Source organism: Lynx canadensis, chromosome F1, assembly GCF_007474595.2.
Source record: "Lynx canadensis isolate LIC74 chromosome F1, mLynCan4.pri.v2, whole genome shotgun sequence".
NCBI classification, from domain to species: Eukaryota; Metazoa; Chordata; class Mammalia; order Carnivora; family Felidae; genus Lynx; species Lynx canadensis.
In genome coordinates this window covers 213654-235651 of record NC_044319.2, presented here as the reverse complement: position 1 = coordinate 235651, position 21998 = coordinate 213654, and the positions used below count along the sequence as shown (strand labels likewise).

General features: G+C 44.5%; 1 protein-coding gene across 2 annotated transcripts in view; it reads right to left on the bottom strand.

The window, feature by feature from the left end:
- Positions 1-21998, bottom strand: part of DISP1 (dispatched RND transporter family member 1) — a 190594-nt gene that overhangs the window by 153095 nt on the left and 15501 nt on the right. Inside the window, exons 1-2 of one of the 2 annotated variants that reach the window (XM_032591885.1) lie at positions 20281-21020; positions 15499-15660 (exon numbers count right to left, since the gene is read on the bottom strand). The gene's annotated coding sequence lies outside the window, so the exon portion shown is untranslated. Of the gene's footprint in view, positions 1-15498; positions 15661-20280; positions 21021-21998 lie in introns of those variants that run through there. The other variant, XM_030301992.1, reaches the window with a different exon arrangement.

Below are 21998 nucleotides of genomic sequence, written 5' to 3'. Positions count from 1 at the left end.
CTTTTCAAGCACCTGTGGGCCATCTGGATGATGTCTTCTTTGGAAAAATGTCTTTTCAGCCCCTCTGCCCATTTTTCAATCACACTGCTTTTTGCCATTGGGTTGCAGAAGTTCTTTATATATTTGGATATTAGTCCCTTATCACGCATATGATTTGCAAATATTTTCTGACATTCAGTAGGTACCCTACGACTCTTTAAGGTGGTGTTTTGTTAGGGCCACCAGGCGGAATGCAAGGACCTGTAACAAAGACATGTAGAAATGCAGGGGCTTAAATAAGACAGGTTTCTTTCTCTCTCACGTAACGGTTCAAAAGCGAAGGAGTGAGCAGCTCTGCTCCAAGGAGCCTGGGGCAGACAGCCGGTTCCGTTGTCTTCCTCCGTCGTACCTGTCGCTGGATCCAAGACTGCTGCTTCAATTCTTGCCATTTCCCAGCCAAAGAGAAACAGGAAATGAGGGCATCCAGGGCAAATAAGTCCTTAAGAGAACCCAAAAGTTGCCCACAATTCTGCCTTCCAAATCCCAATGCCCCAAACCTAGTCACAGGGCCCTATCCAGGTGCGACTCGCAGGGGAAGGCAGCTAGAGCTGGGTGCCCGTGGGCTAGCTAACACCGGACTGAGAAGTCTATTCTCAAAGGGGAGAACAACGGCTACTGAGGTTCACTTAGCAATCATGGTCACAGGTAGGGGTTATCATAGCTACGCTTTAAACGAGGGAATTGAGAGAGCTATCTGCCAAAGGCCCCACGGCTAATAAGTATGCAGCTCGGGCTCAACTGTATATTCTGTCTCTAGTTCCTAATTCTACTATATCATGCTAAGTGACAAGAGGAATACATACATACTTTAACATTTCTTGCAAAATACAGCACAACTGGATCGGATCTAACCAGTCTTGGGTGTCCGAAGTAGTGGCTTCCCCACCCACAGCAGTGTGGACCTTCCCACCTCCGTGTGACGAGATTAACTCATCGCCTAATCCCCAGAGGCAGCTGTCATGCAAGACAATGCTGATTCTCCTCGGGATTCACCATCACCACCTCTTTGTTTCTAGACCTACAACTAGACTCCAGTCCCAACAGATCCCTAAAGGTGAGGTACAAAGTATGACTCAAGAGGAAGTGTGCCACATTTTAAAACAACTACTTGGGTTTTCTCATTTATACAAACAGAAATCCAGGGAACATGTGTGAAAATGGAAATTTAAGAAACAGAGGGTTGGATCAGGCTGAATTTATTGATACGGGCTCACAAAGAAATTCTGCTTTTAATGTTGCAGCTCAGGGAGTCAGAAAGGCTCCAAGGGCTGGTTGACCTGAAAGGTGGATCAAAAGATAACCTGCTGTGAGCAGACTGGAAATGCCCAACCTCCCTTGGTTTAATGCCAAGGAAGGGATTCAAAGGCTTAAGGAGACTGGAATGTTAGAGTGGGAATGTCATTTAAGATTGGGGCGCCTGGGTGGCGCAGTCGGTTAAGCGTCCGACTTCAGCCAGGTCACGATCTCGCGGTCCGGGAGTTCGAGCCCCGCGTCAGGCCCTGGGCTGATGGCTCGGAGCCTGGAGCCTGTTTCCGATTCTGTGTCTCCCTTTCTCTCTGCCCCTCCCCCATTCATGCTCTGTCTCTCTCTGTCCCAAAAATAAATAAACGTTGAAAAAAAAAAAAAAAATTTAAAGATAGCTCACTCAGCGTGGGTGGATCCAGAAGGCATAATTTTCACCAATACTTGGAGAAATAAGTTCGTGAGGGAGGGCCCCAGCATCCTTGAAGAGCTCCATTAATTGCTCTCCTCGTCTGGCCAGTCCTTCCTTGCACCGGGAACCACAACCACCTCAACTGGAAAACCTAAACGCAATGGAAGTAATTGGATCCCGGAGAGGCAGCTGCCGTGGTAGCTCTCACTCAGCAGCCAAAGGCAAGGGGGTGTGGCTGGTGTAGGTACCACAAGGGACAGCAGCCAAACGGCCAACAGAACGGCAAGATCCACACAGACCCAGGGCACCGGCCACTTAAGTATGGGGTGCTACAAGTGAAATACATACAAATTCTACCTGATCTGTTTAAGCCAAAAAGATCTAGGTCGAGTGAACAAAAGTCTAAGTCAAAACACGAAAACAGAGCCACGGTCGATCAAACAGAATGAAATCTTGCTATTTTCAGCAACGTGGATGCAACTAGAGTATGTTGTGCTAAGTGAAGTCAGTCAGAAAGACAAATATCCTAGGACTTCACTCACATGTGGAATTTAAGACACAAGACAGATGAACATAGAGGAAGGGAAGCAAAAATAAGATAAAAACAGGGAGGGGGACAAACTGTAAGAGACTCTTAAACACAGAGAACAAACTGAGGGTTGCTGGTGGGGTGGGAAGGGCTAAATGGGGGATGGGCATTAAGGAGGACACTTGGGATGAGCACTGGGTGTTGTATGTAAGTGATGAATCACTAAATTCTATTCCTGAAACCATCATTACACCATATGTTAACTAACTTGGATTTAAATTTAAAAAAAAAAAAAAAACAGTAGAGGAGTTTTTTCACCAAAAATAAAAATAAAAAATAAAATTTGCTGACAATCATTTAAAAAAAAAAAAGGAGGTTTCTATTAGTAAAGGGAGAATGGAAAGTGGATGTTGGAGAATAAATAGCACCCTCTGACTCAGCACAGAAAAAATTTTTACAACATATTAAATAAGAAAAGCAGGAAATAAAGCAGAATCAATTTTACATGTCTCTGTGTACCCATACACACAATTCTTTTTTCCTCTATATAAACAGTGGTTATCTTTGAAAAACTAACAAACAGAGCCACGGTCCCCCAGTCGATTCCCGGACTGACGCCAGTTTACAAATCCACGCCCTCCTGGGATAAACACCCTGGATACTGACTTGCCCTCCTTAAACACAACGCTTCTGCCAAAACTACCATCTGTGGACTTATAAAATACCTTATCCATTGTCATGGTATTCCACACAGCATTGCTTTTGATCAGGGAACTCACGTCATGGCAAAAGAAATGCCACCGATGGGCCCACGTTCTTGGAATTCACAGGTCTTCCCAAGTTCCACACCACCCTGAAGGCGCTAGCTTTCCGCTACAACAGTGGAATGGCGTTTTGAAGACTTGGTTACAGGGCCAGCTAGGTACTGGCAACACCGTGCAGGGTGCTGACAAGGGTCACCAGAAGACTGTCCACATTCTGAATCAGCATCGAATAAACGGGATCCCTTCCCTGATACCAGGATTCATGGGTGCGGGGGTCCAGGAATCCACAGGTAGAAATGGACACAATACCACTATTACCCCTACTGACTTACTAGCATACATTTTGTTTCCTGTTCTCATGACTTTATGCTCTGCTGACGTAGAGGACCTAGTTCTAAAGGGAGAAATACCATGCACCCGTAGACACGGTTCTGTTGAACTGGGAATTAAGACTGCCACTTGGCCACTCTGGGTCCCTTTCCTTGGGCAAGGAAGGGAGCTGTGGTGTTGGCTGGGGTGACTGATCCACACTCTCTAGGAGAAAAGGGACTACTACCCGCAATGGAGGTAAAAGCACGTCTGGCATACAGGACATCCCCTAGGCTATCCCTAGTGCCGTAATTAAGATCAATGGAAAACTACAATGCAATCCAGGTGGCACTACTAACACTCCAGATCCTTCAGGAATGAAGGTTTGGGCCACTCCATTAGGTAAAGAACCACAACGAGCTGAGGCACTTGCTGAAGGGTACACAGAACGGGCAAGAGAAGAAGGGTATAAATATCAGCCACGTGACCAAGTACAGAAATAAGTCTGCAATGGTCATGAGTATTTCCTGATCTTGTTATAATTGTGTTTACATGTCTACATACATACATTAAGCAAATGTCCATATGAAGCGAAATTCTTTGCTCACATGTATTAATACGCACAAACACAGCAACACCAAATATCTCTGAGGAGATGTGTACAAGTGCCAAGTTGACAAGGGGTGGACTTGTGATGGCTAATTTTATGTGTCAGGTTCAGGGGACTAAGAGATGTCCAGACAGCTGGTAAAACCTTATTTCTGGGCATGTCAGTGACGGCATTTCTGGAAGAGCATTTGAATTGGTGAACTGAGTAAAACAAGACTGTGGTCTTTTCTGTTTTCTTTTTGCCAATGTGGGTGGGCATTATCCAATCCTTTGAGAGGCTGAACAGAACAGAAAGGCAGAGGAAGGGTGAATTCACCCTGTGTTTGATCTAGGTCATCCATCTGCCTGCCTTCAGACGCTGGCGCTCCCGGTCCCCAGGCCTCTGGACTCCTATGAGGACTTAACCATCAACATCCTCCCTGATCCCCAGGCCTTCAGACCTAGACTTGAGGACACTATCAACGGCCCTGGTTACGGTTTACAGACGGCAGCTTGTGGGACTTCTCAACCTGTATAACCGCGTGAGCCAATCCCTGTAATAAACATCTATCCACATCTATCTAGGTATGGAAGGCGCTCTCAGTATTTAATTCCAAATCCCTCATTTTACACTAATAATAACAAAAACTCAGAAATCAAAAGTGTTGCTTTTAAGGTCCTCCAGCCAGTTAGTGAAAACAAGGGCAAGTAGAGGTCGTACACTGGTTTCCATCCTGGGCTCTTTCCACTATGCTGTTCCATCTTCCAGGGAAGGCAAGCTTTGTCTTGTAATTAGTCATTCCCATGTGTTAAATGGTTTAAGAAATTTTTCCCTCCACATGAGAACAAAGTTCTGGTCCCAAGTGGATCTGAAAGTCTGCTCAGACATTACCACTTCAGTACATTTACTGAAAATGAAACAGATTTTTGAAGTACAGAACAAGTTTTTAAATGTTTGCAAGGCAACAACTTATTCCCACCGTCCATTTCATAGAGCGCAGTAGTGGTGATCAGAGCTGGAAAGCTCACTTCAGTTGTATTACCAATGGTGGAGGGAGGAGACGACGACTCTGGTACAGAGAGAAGACATCACGACCGGTGTATCTCATGGTCCTGATGACTCCAACTTGGTTTGAGAAGATTATTCATTACCTTGGTCAAGGATCCAAATATAACCCAAGTAAAATTAAAGAATAAGTGACCCTTTCAAAATCTGAAATCACCTTTTGTTCAGTGAAGCTGGTTCTGACAACGGGTGTACAACCCAGCAGAATGCAGTGTCTGCACTCTCAGAAATCTATCTGTGAAAGAGCATAACAGATATTCAGCCTAAAAGCAAACACTGAAACCCACAAGATGGGAATGTGGAATGCTCACACCAAAGGAACTTATTCTCAATGACACACAAATAGTTACACATGAACACTTTTACCTAGATAAAAATTAATTAGATAAAATTAACCTAGATAAAAATTAACCACCATTAACTGGTTCCTGTTAATGCTGCCACTGTACCCAGCACTTTTTTTAATTTTTTTTAATGTTTATTAATTTTTGAGAGACAGAGAGAGACAGAGCATGAGTGGAGGAGGGGAAGAGAGAGAGAGAGAGAGACAGAGAGAGAGAGAGAGAGACAGAGAGAGAGACAGAGACAGGGAAGCAGCCTCCGAGCTGTCAGCACAGAGCTCGACGCGGGGCTCAAACCCATGGACGATGAGATCATAACCTGAGCTGATGTCGGGCGCTCAACCGACTGAGCCACCCAGGCGCCCCAGTACCCAGTACTTTTAACATGATTTTTCATCTCAACAACCCCGCAACATTTTATTTTTGCCGCTGATAAAAAAACAGTGAACATTCACCAGAAGTTGAGTAACTCGGGGGCACCTGGGTGGCTCAGTCAGGGAGCGTCTGACTCTTGATTTCAGCTTGGGTCATGAGCTCACAGTTTATGAGTTCGAGCCCCTGCATCACGCTTTGCGTTGACAGCACAGAGCCTGCTTGGGATTCTCTCTCTCCCTCTTCCTGTCCCTCCCCTGCTTATGCTCTCTCTCCCAAAATAAATAAACTTAAAAAAAAGGGGGGGGGGGGAATTGAGTAACTTGCCCAGTATCAGTAACTCTTATGTAATCTTACCAAAGATTACATAAAGATTATGTAATTACAGAAGATTATAATATGTAATATGTAATATGTAATTAAAGATTATGATTACAGAAGAGTCAAATACTTTCAGAAAAATGAACTGAAGGATATATTTTGCTTATTAAAGAGAAGGATATGGGCATCATCTTCAACCATAAAGTCCTAACTACCATCTCTGCGTATATGAATGTGGACTTACGTACGCGACACAAACAGCGTAGCATCTGGAAAGCAGGCGGCCTGCAGGACACGTTAGGGGTACGCTACCTGGCTCTGATAAGACGTCTCAACGGAGAGGCCCACGCACCCCATCACGTCTACGTTATCTTTCCTCGGACCCAGACCAAACTCCTTTTCTGAATTCGCCATTCAACCGCCAAGTCTGCATTCCTGTTTGCCCAACTGCTACCCCCACATCCCTCGTTTCCGCATCTGCGTCCTCCAGATTCCCATCTATTACCTCATTCCTTTTCATTGGAGGCAGATAGAGAACTCAGAGAGCCCAGAGCGAGCCTCCGGCCTCTTCCTGCAGCGATGAGCCCCCGAGAGTGAGCCTATCCATCCCGCTACAGGGTAGGGTGCCATGCTTTGTTCACAGTCTTTTCTCAGATGGAGAAGAAATACCCCAACTTCCGAGGACAAGGGTTGAACAGCAAGAAAATGATTAAAAGTTCTTAAACTCCGAAACGAACAAAAGGAGATAAGCGCGTGTGACAAGAGGTCCCGCTCAGGACCGGCGTTAAGGGCACCGCGGCACACCGCCCACCTCCGAGCCTCGCGCCGGCCACGCACAGCTCTGTGGCTCCCTCGGCCTCGCCTTCAGGCCTCGCTGCGACAGCCACCGGCAGGAGGAATCCCTTCACTAAGACTGAGAACTATTTCTTCACTAAGATTGAGGAAGACTGAGAACTACTCGCTCAGAGGGCCACAAATCAGAGGACAGGCCAAGAGTCAGGCCCACGTCGTCCGGCTCCACTTCCACCGCACCCACGGTCGCGGAGGAAACACGAACCTGGATGCCAGCAGGTGGATTCAGAGCCCACCTGGGGCACGTGAAGTGAACTCCATGCTTCGTACCGTAGTGTGGGTCGTGGCAGAGCCGTGTCCGCCCGAGGAAAGCAGGGGGCAGCGAAAGGGGCGTCAGCTCTCCAGAACAAGGCCCAGCAAGGCCCCAGCCTGAGCCCGTCCTCCAACCCCTCCTCGGGCCAATCCTTCCCCTCCCCCCGGGCCCCGCTCACAGTTTGCAAATGTAGAAAAATGGTCCTACAACCTAGTGGGGGGGGGGGGGACACCCCACTATTCAATACTGTTAACCCAGGACCAGAGTCCGTGAAATGTCCCTCAACAAAAAGGTAGACAGTCCAGAAGGACTTACTTAATGTTCATCCTTTTGGGGTCGCCTGGGTGGCTCACTCAGTTCAACATACGATTCTTGGTTTCAGCTCAGCTCATGATCTCATGATTTCATGGGATTGAGCCCCGTGTCGGGCTCCACGCTGACAGTGTGGGGCCTGCTTAGGTTTCCCTCTCTCTCCTCTCTCTCTCTCTCTGCCCCTCCTCCCTTCAAAATAAATAAATGTTAAAAAGAAATCTGTTTTCAGACTTTTCTTTCTTCCTCAAAAGTATAGTCAAAGTGAGCCTCCAGACAGAATGCAAACTGGGGTAGCCACTCTGGAAAACAGTACGGAGGTTCCACAAAAAATTAAAAATAGAACTACCCTATGACCCAGCAACTGCACTACTAGGTATTTATCCAAGGGATACAGGGACACATGCACCCCAATGTTTATAGCAGCACTATCAACAACAGCCAAAGTATGGAAAGAGCCCAAATGTCCATCAACAGATGAATGGATAAAGACAATGTGGTACATATATACAAATGGAGTATTACTCGGCAGTCAAAAAGAATGAAATCTTGCCATTTGCAACTACGTGGATGGAACTGGAGGGTATTATGCTAAGTGAAATTAGTCAGAGAAAGACAAAAATAATATGACTTCACTCACATGAGGACTTTAAGAGACAAAACAGGTGAACATAAGGGAAGGGAAACAAAAATAATATAAAAACAGGGAGGGGGACAAAACAGAAGAGGCTCATAAATATGGAGAACAAACTGAGGGTTGCTGGAGGGGTTGTGGGGGGGGATGGGCTAAATGGGTAAGGGGCACTAAGGAATCGACTCCTGAAATCATTGTTGCACCATATGCTAACTAACTTGGATGTAAAATAAACAATAAATAAATTAAAAAAGGGCGGGGGGGGGGGGCGCCTGCGTGGCTCAGTCGGCTGAGCGTCTGACTTCGGCTCAGGTCATGATCTCGTGGCTCGTGAGTTCCAGCCCCGTGTCGGGCTCTGTGTTGACAGCTCAGAGCCTGGAGTCTGCTTCGGATTCTGTGTCCCTCTCTTTCTCTGTCCCTCCCTCGCTCATGCTCTGTCTCTCTCTCTCAAGAGTAAATAAAACATTTAAAAAAATTAAAAAAAAAAAAAAAACCTCCAGAAAGGGGAGTATTCAAAAGTTTTTTTGGAAGTCATCTGGTGGTTCTTATAGGGGAGAAAATCCATTTCCCTTCTACCTTTCTAAGTTCTCACACGGGTCTCTATAAGAAAAGACAAATTCACGAAAGAAAGCATACAAATTTACTTCATACAAACTTTACGTGATACAGGAAGCTTCATAAGGAAATGAAGACCAAAGAAATAGTTATACTAAATTCTTATACTAGGTTTGATCAAAAGTAAAGAGAAAATGAAAAAAAATGCAATAGGACAAAAAGGAATGTGAGCTGAGAGGGGTAAGTGGGGAAACAGTCTTCTCGGTGTCCCTCCTCTTTGGAGACAAGGGTACTCCTTTCCTCCGGCACAGGGAGGGCACCTCCCATTTGAGGGTCTAGACCCACTTCAGGGAAGGTCAAACAGTCCTCCCTGCACGTGCCATTTCTCGAATTCCTTCCGTTTATAAAATTCAACGTGCCAAAGGGCCATATTCTGGGGTAGCACGTCCTGAACCCTGTCATTCTCCCGTGTGAAACTTTCCCAGCAGGTTTCACGCTCCACACACCGAGCTGGTGGACTGTCCTCTAACCTAGTGACCCAGTGAACAGCGTCTCGTTTCAGGAGGTGGTAGTGGTGTGAGTAGGCACCCCCCCCCCCCATTAGGTCTCTGTATGGTGTGAACAATCAGGCCTTTAAGAAGGGACGTTTCCCTAGAAGCAGGAGGAAAACAAAGATGGTTAGAACAAACTATAAACTCAGTTTCTGAGTCCAGAAGGCAGTCAGGTAAGATTCTACCTGCTCGGCTCAAAGCATCTTTCAGACGGTGGAGTGAGGACAGGGGCGACATTGCAACAGATTCTCCGGCTTTGCAGTTCGAACGTCTGTGTGAGGCCATCGGGTGACCCCATGAACTTCCCGAGTGGCCCACACAGCTACAGGCAGGAAGGGAGCTCACACGTGACCTGCTGGGTCACATCAGGTCAGCTAGCCTCAGCTTGCACGGTTCAAGAAAAGGACAGTTTTAGTTCTGAATGGTCCCAAAGCGAAAGGGTAGGGAAAAAATTAGAAATGTTAATTTGGAGTCTTACAGCCAGGTACTGAGAAAACAGGAAGAACTCACGATCCAGCCCACTCTATAGACAGATACTTTAAGAAAGTTTACAATTTCCTAATGAAAACCTTCAACTCAATCGACTACAGTTAGCTCCTGAAATACTATTTTTCTCTCTTTAGTCACTCCCATTTCTATCAAAGATAAGAAAGTATTTGTTTGCAAAATAAGCCTAGCCTCAATAAGTGGCCTGATTATTTACACAAGTGCAGCTACAACATTTGTGTTCTGTGGCCAAAGTGACTGAAATTTTTAAGTTTGCTTTGCTGCAATTTTTTTTTTAATTTTTTTTTTTAACATTTATTTATTTTTGAGACAGAGACAGAGCATGAACGGGGGAGGGTCAGAGACAGAGGGAGACAGAGAATCTGAAACAGGCTCCAGGCTCTGAGCTGTCAGCACAGAGCCCGACGTGGGGTTCGAACTCACGGACCACGAGATCATGACCTGAGCCGAAGTCGGACGCTTAACTGACTGAGCCACGCAGGTGCCCCATGCTTTGCTGCAATTTTTAAGGACTCTCAGCTTCCAAAGTTTCTCATGGCTGGGAAGCCAAGCCAGGAAACTGCCACTATATTTTGCCTTCAGCACCTATAGATTTGGCTGAATTCCTCTCTTCCTAAGGGTCCCAAAATATTTTAAGGTTCCTGGGCCTCCCAGCAAGCGACATTCCTTACCCACTTACAAGGCTGGGAAACCTGTAAGCCAGATACCAGGCCAGTTTTTCCCCCAAGAGAGTTTCATTACCACCACTCTATAAAGACCATCTTAGTTCCTTGAAACCGTCTGGTCACATCTAATTGTATACATCATTCCCAAATATGACAGTCGAGTCAACATCGGTAATATAACCAAAGCTTTCAATGACATCCTATTACAAGGAAAAGAGATTCTTGTAGGACCTATGGAAATAACGATATTGCCATGAAAATAAAAAGGCAGTAAGAGTCTCGGGGTTCTGGAAGGACCAGGGAGGGAGAAAAAGTCATTGTTTCATCTCCGTTCACAACACTATACTTTACCAAACTGCTGTAAGTAACAGACAGTTTAAGAGAAAAACCAAACATTAAAGAATGAGCAATGTTTCAAACAACAAGTTGTCAAAAAAATTATAACTCTCCTCAGCAGTTCAGTCTCATGTAATTAATTCTTTTTCTGGCTGATCTTTGATCAGCAGTTTTAGGAACCCGCAAACTTCATCAGTTTGGAAAATTACTCAGACCACTGGCATGGTCTCAAAGTCATTCATGGGAGGGCATCACTGGGCACTGTGGCCTGTAGCTGACTGTAAACACTTTCAGACAAGGATCAGGAGTTAAACACCACCACCACCACCACCACCACCAGTCCGTACACGACACAAGACCGTAAAATGGCCCTGGTTAAAGGTCTGATGAGGTCACTCCGACGTTAACTGACAAGGCACGGTACTTCAGTGACATAATAACCAGAAGTATGACTGATAACCTGATGCTGAACACCTCATAAACATCAAAAGTGCTGATGAATTTCCATGAACTTCATACAATTCGGAAATGTTTATATTTATATTAATAGCACATATCCATACATTATAACCTAAAGAAAGCTTATCGTCACTTGATTTGACAATACTTGCAACACAGTTTAATACACCAAATAAGCCCAATTAGTTTAACATCTCTCTCTTTTACAAAGTGAGAAACAAATCCTTTGAGATTTTCCAGGGACTTTCTTTAAAAGCTCAAGTCAGTTTAAGTCACCAAGACTTTATTTAGAATTGGATTTTGGAAAACTGGTCAAAACCGTCAACAGATTTGAATGCTTGATCAAATAGCACCATAGATCATTCTAATACTTAATTATCTATTTAACCAAAATGACAAAAAGTTCCTAAAGGCAGATACAGAAGGTAACATAGTTGTGAAAAAACCCTTAGCTGTTTTAATATTGAGAAGATTTGGTTTTCTTAAGTAACCAAAGACCTGATACGCACAACATGAAGCCCAGGAAATCATTCTGATAACAAAATTTTGGTTCCCCAGGAAAATTACTTAAAAAGTCTTTTTACAATTTCTTAATGAAAGCACACCAATAAGCCAAGAAAATTCATCATTCTAGTTTTACATCAGTATACTTCTGATATTAAGGTTCATCTTTTACTTTACAAATAAAGCTATTCAATCTTGGCAGCTTGACAACACAATAAAATCCCTTTTCCTCAACCCTTCTACAAACTTTTAAAAAATGTATCTACCTAGTTTTCATTTTTCATCTACCTACTCTTTTCATTTTTCTATTCTAGAACAGCCAGCCATATCCTATATTAGGACAAATTACTTTCTCTCCTAACAAAAATATATCCTTTACACCTTATATACTTTTTCTTATCATAAACACATTTTCCTTGCATAGTTTGCATACTTTTCTTCTTTGCCTTTATTATTTCTAGTAGTTTCATTTACACAATCTATAAGAATGTTTAACCCTCAGTAACCCTAATTTTCAGTGAAAACTAGGAAGCAGGCAATTATGAGCTGTCTGCCACATGCTAACATCCTGTAGTAAACTAGCGAATCTATGAATTCATTACTTCAGTTTCTAGAGGCATATGCTTCTTCTAAGTACAACTTTTGGATGTGACAAAGGACATGTTTGCTAAATAGATGCACATAAATATCTTTTGTCTCTCTATAAAATTTAAGAAGCAAAACGTACATAAATTTATGTTCTGCAGTTAGTATTCCAGTGCTTTATCTTATATGGAAATGGTGTAGATACTCAGTGAATATCCATCATTTAACTTAGGATAGCTTTAATGTTTCAAGTTATCAAAAAATTTTTGGAAACTCTGTTTAAGTGGACAGGGGAGCCTGGGTGGTTCAGTCGGTTAAGCATCCGACTTCAGCTCAGGTCATGATCTCCCAGCTCCTGAGTTCAAGCCCCACGTCGGGCTCTGTGCTGACAGCTCAGAGCCTGGAGCCTACTTTCGATTCTGTGTCTTCCTCTCTCTCTGCCCCTTCCCCACTTGTGCTCTGCCTCTCTCTCTCTCAAAAATAAACATTAAAAAAAATTTTTTTAAAGTACACATATTATACAACAAGATTGTTTTTAAGAAGCTCATAAAGGGGCGCCTGGGTGGCGCAGTCGGTTAAGCGTCCGACTTCAGCCAGGTCACGATCTCGCGGTCCGTGAGCTCGAGCCCCGCGTCGGGCTCTGGGCTGATGGCTCAGAGCCTGGAGACTGTTTCCGATTCTGTGTCTCCCTCTCTCTCTGCCCCTCCCCCGTTCATGCTGTGTCTCTCTCTGTCCCAAAAATAAATAAAAAACCTTGAAAAAAAAAAATTTTAAAAAAGAAGCTCATAAACTTTTACCTCTCTTACATTAATTCACTTGTTCTTAACAAGTATGCCTGAATTAATCATGAAAATTTTGTGAGATATTAAAGAAAACTATCCATCATTTTAAATGATTTTTCTTGTGGACAAATCAGGCAGGCATGAAAAATACTTGATGTCTCCCGTCTTTCTTTCTTTCTTTCTTTTTTTTTTTTTTTTTTTTTACTGTTGTCCTTGACATATATCAATTTATTTTGATTGTACCTTTTGCTCTTAGGTTGGATTTACATTTCCATAACCTTATGCATTTACTAGAGATAACATAAGCTCATGTGACCAGTAAACCCAGGTAGGAAAAAACTGTATGGCTGCATTATATTTAAGGCTGACAACCTTAAAAATTTATCTGTTTTGATTTTATTAACAATCTTAAAGCTAGCTTTATTTACCAGAGGTTAACCCAGATCATGTGAACTTTAAAATAAAAGGCTTGGGTCAGTTTCTATATTCCTTAGAGTTGTAGCAGAGTTGTAGCAATACTTGAATTTATGTAAGTGCTCATTTATCTCCAAGCCAACTTGAAAAGACCTCCTTTAAGGGATTGTATAAATGAACCTGGTAATACTTTCCCGAGATAGAAAAATATCACATACACATAACCTACAGATGCATACAAACACAAAGATTTCACAGCTTCCACTCTAGAATTTTAGCGGTGGGGTACCTGGGTGGCTCAGTCAGGTAAGCATCTGACTCTTGATTTCGGCTCAGGTCATGATCCCAGGGTCATGGGATAGAGCCCTGCATCGGCTCAGCCTGGGGCCTGCTTAAGATTCTCTCTCTCTCCCGGGGCGCCTGGGTGGCTCAGTCGGTTGAACATCCGACTTCAGCTCAGGTCATGATGTCACCGTTCATGAGTTTGAGCCCTGCGTCGGGCTCTGTGCTGACAGCTCGGAGCCTGGAGCCTGCTTCTGATTCTGTGTCTCGCTCTCTCTCTGCCCCTCCCCTGCTCATGCTCTGTCTCTCTCTGTCTCAAAAATAAATTTAAAAAAAATTTTTTTTAATTAAAAAAAAAGATTCTCTCTCTCTCTCCCTCTGCCCCTCTCCCCTGCTCACATACACTCTCTCTCCAAAATTTAAAAAAATAAAATTTTAGCGATGTGTCCATAAAACATAATAAAACAAACTCACTGGTTTTTATCCACTTTATATTTTTATCTGAATTGTGTTTGTGACAAAGAGGGTAAATTGGGGGTTACCTCCTCACGATGAGGGCTAATGCTTTGACTAATATTTTTGGAGAAGGCTTAGAGGAGTTTCATTTGCCCTGACTCGTAATCTTATGAGGGTTGTAAGCTATATTTTACACAAGTGACTGAAGAGACATTTAGTGCAGTCTCCACTGCGCATCTGAGCAGATAAAATATTAAATCAGTTTCCAATTGGCCTTTTTTCTTCTCAGCCTGATAATGCTAGGAAGTCTGAAGTTCAAGTGTCTGTGGAGCTGGAGTGGAAAGAGGTCTGGCAGCATGGACAGAAGGACGGATGAGATAGGGGCTGGGGGGGGTGGTTACCTGTTGAGGGACCCAGGGGACTGAATGGAGGATCAAGGGAGCAAGAGGAAGACAGAGGAGGAGAAGCCACAGGCAGACAGATGTCTCAGAGGAGCAGTTTGCCATTCTAAGTGTCCTAAAGAAGCCAACGACATTCCAAATTATCCTCGGCAAAACCGCGCCGACACAAAGGGACATAGAGGGAGCTGGTGACACACAGTGGGCAGGAGCTGGAGAAGGGTTAGAAGCTCCCACGGGAGGAGCAGGATCAGAGAGAAGGGCCGACTTAAATAAAAAAAAAAAAAAAAAATCAGCTTCCAAGGAGGGCAACTTCTGACCATGTATTTTTTTTTAAAGACCTCCTTTAAAATATCTTACCAGGTTTCAGACAGGACAGACAACAAATACCCCTGACAGTCATGAACTGCCCCCACCCCGACTTTTTTTTTTTTTTAAACCAAAGCTGCACCTGTTTCAAGTGATTCCAAACTGATAATAAGCCTTTTATGACTTAAAACCAATGAGCCTTTTACGGCTCAGACACGGATACAACCAGCTTCCCAACGAGGGTGCAGAGGAATCCTCCCACCATCCAGAGCCAGAAACAGCCAAGAAGAGACTCTGACAACACGGCTGACAGGTGGCACCAGTTTGGGGGAGGGGTGGGATTAGCCACAAATGGGGTGCAACTCACAGTTGTGTCCAGCCACGCTCCTGGGGACCCCAGCCTGACAACTGAGCCCTACACACACAAGTGTATAACCTGCACGCCCCGTGGTGAAAAGCCACGCCAAGCTTTCAGGGAGAGAGATGAGACACACAGGAGGACCAGGACAGCAAGAGTGTGGGGGAGTCCCTGGAGGGAAAGGGTCAACAAATGGCTGCCCAAAATCAAATCCACAAGAGTCACAATTCAACCATCTAGTTTCTACAACCGTTTCCCCCCTGCTAGTCTGAATTTGGAACAGAAGGGACAAAGATAAGCGCTTACCGTTTTCTCTCTGGCGTAGACCAGGCACTACACGAAGATGTGAGACAGCTGGCCGCGGCGAGAATTCCAGCCTTTCATGGACTTTGGCCAGTTCTCCCAAGATCCCGTCTGCAGACTCTGGAGTGAGCAGGGTCCCAGCCAGCCCCTCATGGTCACCAGAAACTGCAAGGGAGGAAAAATACCTTTTCTCTCTACTCTTCTAAATTTTTGGCTGGGTCTCTGTGACAAAAGACAGATCAACAAAGAAAGGCATATTATTTGTTTTAAACGTAAGTTTATGTGACAGAGGAGCCTTTGTAAGGAAATTAAGACCAAAGAAATGGTTAAACCTAACTTTTCATACTGGGTATGACGAAAACAATCATGGGAAAACACGATAAGATAAAGGAAGATAAAAGCTAGGAATAGTAAACTGGGGAACCTTAGCAAAGACTGTTCATTCAATTCCCCGTGGCATCCCTCACCCTCAGAGAGAAGGGTGCTCCTCTCCTCTGGGCACAGGGAGGGCACCCCTCGCATGAGGGTCTGTGACCTGTTTCGGGGGAAGGTCAGAAAGTCCTGCCTGCACCTGCCATTCCTCAAATTCCTTCAGCTTAAAATATCCAACATGCCAAGGTGCCGTACTTTGGGGTAGCGCGTCCTAAACCCCATCATTCTCCTTCAAACCAGTCATTTCCGGGGTGCGTGGCTGGCTCACAAGTTATTTCCTATGATTCTCAATGAAAGAGCTTTGCTAGTTAGTAAGAATGGGTATGCAAGTCCTCCCCCGCCCCCAGGTTCGGTGCAAAACACTCCAGCCAGGCACAACGACAAGGCGGACTCCTAGTTCTGGCAGTAGAAACCTGATGGCTGGAGAGCGCCCAGAGATGCTGTCTTACAGATTTCAAAATTCTTTTTAAAACGTAGGGCAGAGCTAGCTGTAAAGCAAGAGAAATGTTCCAAGGCGGAAATGGTAAGAAAGCACAAACCTAGAGGCGAGTTAGTTCTGAAACCAGCATGTCCTATGCGCATCCGCACACAACTTGAAGAGGGGAGCTAGAACTTGAAGAGGGGAGAGGAGAAGCTAGAGGAAAAGGTCACAGGAGGCAAACCGGTGGGTGTACGCCAGGTGCAGAGCAGAAACCCTCCCACATAAAGCCCTAAAGGGGAGAAGCGTTAAAAAACAATTCATCGTACTGTTGATACACACGAAGGAATGGTCAGAAGGAAAACAAAAAAACAAAAAAAAAAAAAAAAAGAAAAAGAAAAAAAAAGATAAACGCATATGGGTAAATCTAAACACTATGTCATTTTCTGGGGTTAAAAGATCAAGTCCCAGAACTGTAATGCCAATAAAGCAGTGCGTATCAGAAAGAGGCTGATCCTACTGTCCTTAACTTCCTTAGGATAACCAGTAAAAGAAAAGAAACGGAATGAAAGCCTTCCAGCAGAGGTCAAAGCGTGAAAATGGAACGAAGAGAGAAGACAGCCCAGGACAGGACAGAGCATCCGGGCCTCGGAGTCAGAGCCCCAGGTGGGGGGCCCAGGGTGGAACCCTAGCTCTGCACCTGGCAGTTCTCTCCACAAACACAAGCCATCCGCTTCTCAAATTCCAGTTTCTTCATCTTTAAAAAGAGAAAATAATACAAAGCTTCCAGCCCAGGATCTGAGTTAACATTGGAGTACCTGATACCCGGCCCCAAGCCGGTTCCCTTCCTGCTTTTCATGACCCTCGAGTGTGTTCACCACCAAGCAGGTCACTGTTGCAGGCGGCTAGATCAGATCATTTTTATCATGAATACCACAGCTGGTACAGTCAACTGTACTCCTTCCTTATTCAGCTGAAAAGATTCCAAATAAAACTGTAGCATATACAGTAGCTCAAGCTGTTTACTGTTCCAAAAGTGTGCTTACATGTATAGGTTTTCGCAAGAAAGATGAAGTTCAAGCTGAAGCGAATGCCCCTTTCGTAGCAAAATGCAAAGGCTAATAACACTTCGTATATGATAAAGAAAACCCAGTAGCTGCTTTCTGAGATACCTACCGACCTGTCCAACCCCCACCTTTCTGGAATTTAAAAAAAAAAAAAATTTTTTTTTTTTTAATTATATCACCTCAAAGATATAAAAACTCATTTCAGCGAGTTAAAATTTGTTAAAATTCAGTATGAGCATATAATCCCAAAATACAATAACATCTTGTTGTATAAAGGTTATTTTGTGAATTTAGAAACTGTGCTCCAAAAATCAGAGTGTTCAGAAAAAGATAAGTAAGTCAAGTATTTCTCAATAATAGTGTTATAAAGGTTGACTCTAGGACAAAATAACGTGAGACTCCTTGAGTTCAACAGCCCACATATGGATTATCCCTGCTCTCTCCACACCCCCTTTTTAAACTGTCCATGGCCAATTTTATTTATTTTTTAATTTTTTAACATTTATTTTTGAGAGAGAAACAGAACACGAGCAGGGGAGGGGCAGAGAGAGAGAGACACATAGAATCGGAAGCAGGCTCCAGGCTCCAGGCTGTCAGCACAGAGCCCGATGAGGGGCTCGAGCCCGTGAACCCTGAGATCATGACCTGAGCCGAAGCTGGACACTCAACTGACTGAGACACCCAGGTGCCACCCAGGCGCCCCCTCCATGGCCAATTTTAAATTCTGAGTGGATTTTTTCTCTTCTTCACAGGATGCTTCCAGAACTTCCCCGTCTGTACATTTTAAAGAACAGAAATTAATTTCCATAACTGTCTAAGATAAACTTCAAGGCAATTCTGCCCCCCAAATTATAACATGACCCAAAATAAAGTATGAATGCTTTAAGGTTTTTGTTTCTACCAGTATAAAGGTCTGACTACCCCCGACTTTGAAGCACACATGGCAGTCAGCAAAGTGACCCAATCCTCTCACCTGAATAAAAATGCTAAGAGCTGGGGGCGCCTGGGTGGCTCCGTCAGTTAAGCGTCCAACTTCAGCTCGGGTCCAACTTCGGCTCGGGTCATGATCTCACGGTTCGTGGGTTCGAGCCCCGTGTCGGGCTCTGTGCCGACAGCTCAGCCTGGAGCCTGCTTCCGATTCTGTGTCTGCCCCTCTCTCTGTTCCTCCCCTGCTCTCACTGTCTGTCTCTCACTCTCTCAAAAATAAATAAAGATTACAAAAAAATCTTTTTTAAATGCTAAAAGCCGAAAATGTTTTGCAAGAAACCAACTGGCAACCACTAAAACTAAAGATGAAAGTTTCATTAGAACAGAAATGGAAAACCCTGCATGTATACACACGCTCCAACAGGAAATGACGTACGTGGTGGACCTCAGGAGTGAAGCCCTCAAGAGAGCTGTATGCCACACACAGCAAGGCCTCCGGGCTTGATGCGCGGCACAGCAGCCAAGGGCTATGGTCAGGGTAGCCCTCAAGCCAAGGGCTTGAGGTCAGGGTGCCCAGGTCCAAATCCCAGGTCCAGTTACTGTGCAACACGGGCAGTCTACGTCCCTTCCACAGACCTCAGTGCCCCTAACTGTGGGGCTGGCATGATAGCCCTTAACAGGCCTGCAGAAAGGGTTAAACTCGAAAGAACAGACACAAAGTCCTGAGCACGAGAATCGGCATATAATAAACATTTAATGATTCTAGCTAGCCACGGAATCCCGTTTCTCTTATTTTACAATACGGCACGACTAGAAGCATCAAAAAGCACCCTGCGCAGTCGTTAATTAAAGAAATTGTATTTTAGTTACTCACTCCCTGATAGGAGGAGGTAATCCTAATGCCCATCATACAGCATTCAGCCAACACAACCACATCCAATACCAAACAGCCACAAATGAAATCATTAATAATTATTAAAGCATACCAGTGACCACTGACCTGCTCACCTGAGCCCAGAGATCTTATTACTAACAATCAGGTTACAGTATTAAGGGACTAATGAAATTTTTCTGTAATATACTGCCGCAGTGATCTTGAGAGGCAACCATAAAAAACGGTAATAAAGTCTGGGGCGCCTGGGTGGCTCAGTCGGTTAAGCGTCCGACTTCGGCTCAGGTCATGATCTCGCGGTCTGTGAGTTCGAGCCCCGCGTCGGGCTGTGTGCTGACAGCTCGGAGCCTGGAGCCTGTTTCAGATTCTGTGTCTCCCTCTCTCTCTGACCTTCCCCCATTCACGCTCTGTCTCTCTCTGTCTCAAAAATAAATAAACGTTTGGGGTGCCTGGGTGGCGCAGTCGGTTGGGCGTCCGACTTCAGCCAGGTCACGATCTCGCGGTCCGGGAGTTCGAGCCCCGTGTCAGGCTCTGGGCTGATGGCTCAGAGCCTGGAGCCTGTTTCCGATTCTGTGTCTCCCTCTCTCTCTGCCCCTCCCCCGTCCATGCTCTGTCTCTCTCTGTCCCAAAAATAAATAAATGTTGAAAAAAAAATTTTTTTTTAAATAAATAAATAAACGTTAAAAAAAATTTAAAAAAAAACATAAAAAAGTCAAAAATAATCAAGAACCACCAATTACTCTGCAACCACAATTCAATATGCCCCCCTCACAGCCTTAGCAGCTGGGGGTGGGAATCGGAGATGCGAGCCTACTCAAAACAGTTTCGTTCGTTTGTGTAATACGTTCCAGGGGCATGAGGACCCACGGCAGATAATTCCAAAAGTCTGGTTTGCATTTGACCTTGATGGCCTAAGAAACCCTAAGCAGTCTCAGGGAAAGTAACACCTAGATCTAAAACCTACAACTCGGGGATGGAAAGAAAAGACCTTTAAGAACCCTGGAATTCTCCCATCACCCCCCACCCCCCACCCCCAGGGCAGAAACTACCTGAGACGGAATTGTGACCTGGCAGCGATGACCGATGACCACGGGCAGCACCACCTGAGGTGACGTCTGGAGCAGGAATCTGATAACCACTTACTTGGTAGCCATTAATTTACTCTTTGTTTCAAAGCGGCCTTTTTATCTCGGTTTAAAATGAGTGAAACTGTCTAAAATTTTCTTTGCAGCAAATGGAAATGCATTCATCATCGCTCCCCATCATCCTTTTCAGCTGGCAGTAGCTTGTGGTTGTAAAGCTAAACAAAAAAGAGCGTGGGTGATGTTAATCAAAGCCTGGATTCCGGCCCTGCCTTGCAGCATGCTGTAATGGGAGGAAAGTTCCTGCTTCACATTCCAAAGGAAATGAATTCTTCTGTGAATAGCCCCCCACGCTAATGCCACCTCTCGGTCTGTCACTGTTTTCATCCATGCAGCAAATATTTTGTAAGCACTTACTACTTTGTGCTAGAAGCTACGATAATGACAGCACCACCCTCGTCCATAATACACTGACTGCATCTCAGGGAAGTTTAAAGCGGAACGTGTGGATCCCAAACACTACTACGAGTGCGTGAATATTAAAAAGAGCTCTAGAACCAACATGCTGTTCACACTCTCATAGAAAGTGCTTTAGGGCAGACCCGGAATTTAAGGCGCTTTGAAAACATAGAGGAAAACTGTACAATCCAAAGCAGACAGGCTTTAGAATTCGCTTCACCGTTTCTAAGTGTTACAAACTTAAACAAATTACTTAATCTCTGCAAACTTTGGTTTCCTCATCTATACAAAGGAAATATAAGCATCTACCATAAATAAGGTTGTCGTGAGGCCTGAATACAATGTACAGTAAACGGCTGGGACAGTGCCTGGCATACAGTATACGATCAATAAATAGAAGCCAGTATTAGTAGAGACATTCTCAACAAGAGGAACGCATTTAGTGGTGACCTTCACCCCTTGATGGAAAAAGTTAACTGTGTCAACAGAACTCAGCAGCATGGTTCTAAAAAGCAAAGTGAGAGCCTACGCTCTATGGGAGAGGGTGTGAGTTGATAACATGGAAAGCAGGAGAACCCACCTCAGGGCAAGGTGAAGACAGGAACCTGCGAAACGAGATGCAGTGAGATTACAGAGGAAGCACCTGCAGAAGAAAGTCAAGGAGCAACTCCACCGATCCGTCAAGTTGGAAAAGGTCTGTCTCCCCCCATGATTCTGTCTCCTCTCCTCCACCCCTCCGGGGAACAAGTGTGTTTTCTCTGAGAAACTGGGAATCCAAAAAAAGGAAGTCTGAAGAAACAAGGTAAAGAAGCCGTCTCTATGTATTAAGCCACTTACTAACACTTTGGATTGACAGGTTTTTGTTTGGTTCTACAAATTCCAGTTTAAAACACACGGTTTGGGGCGCCTGGGTGGCGCAGTCGGTTAAGCGTCCGACTTCAGCCAGGTCACGATCTCGCGGTCCGTGAGTTCGAGCCCCGCATCAGGCTCTGGGCTGATGGCTCAGAGCCTGGAGCCTGTTTCCGATTCTGTGTCTCCCTCTCTCTCTGCCCCTCCCCCGTTCATGCTCTGTCTCTCTCTGTCCCAAAAAAAATAAATAAACGTTGAAAAAAAAAAATTAAAAAAAAAAAAATAAATAAAAAATAAAACACACGGTTTATACAATTGCATATAATAAGTAGACCGATCAGTCATTCCACACTTTCCTCTGAATTAACGTCATCAAA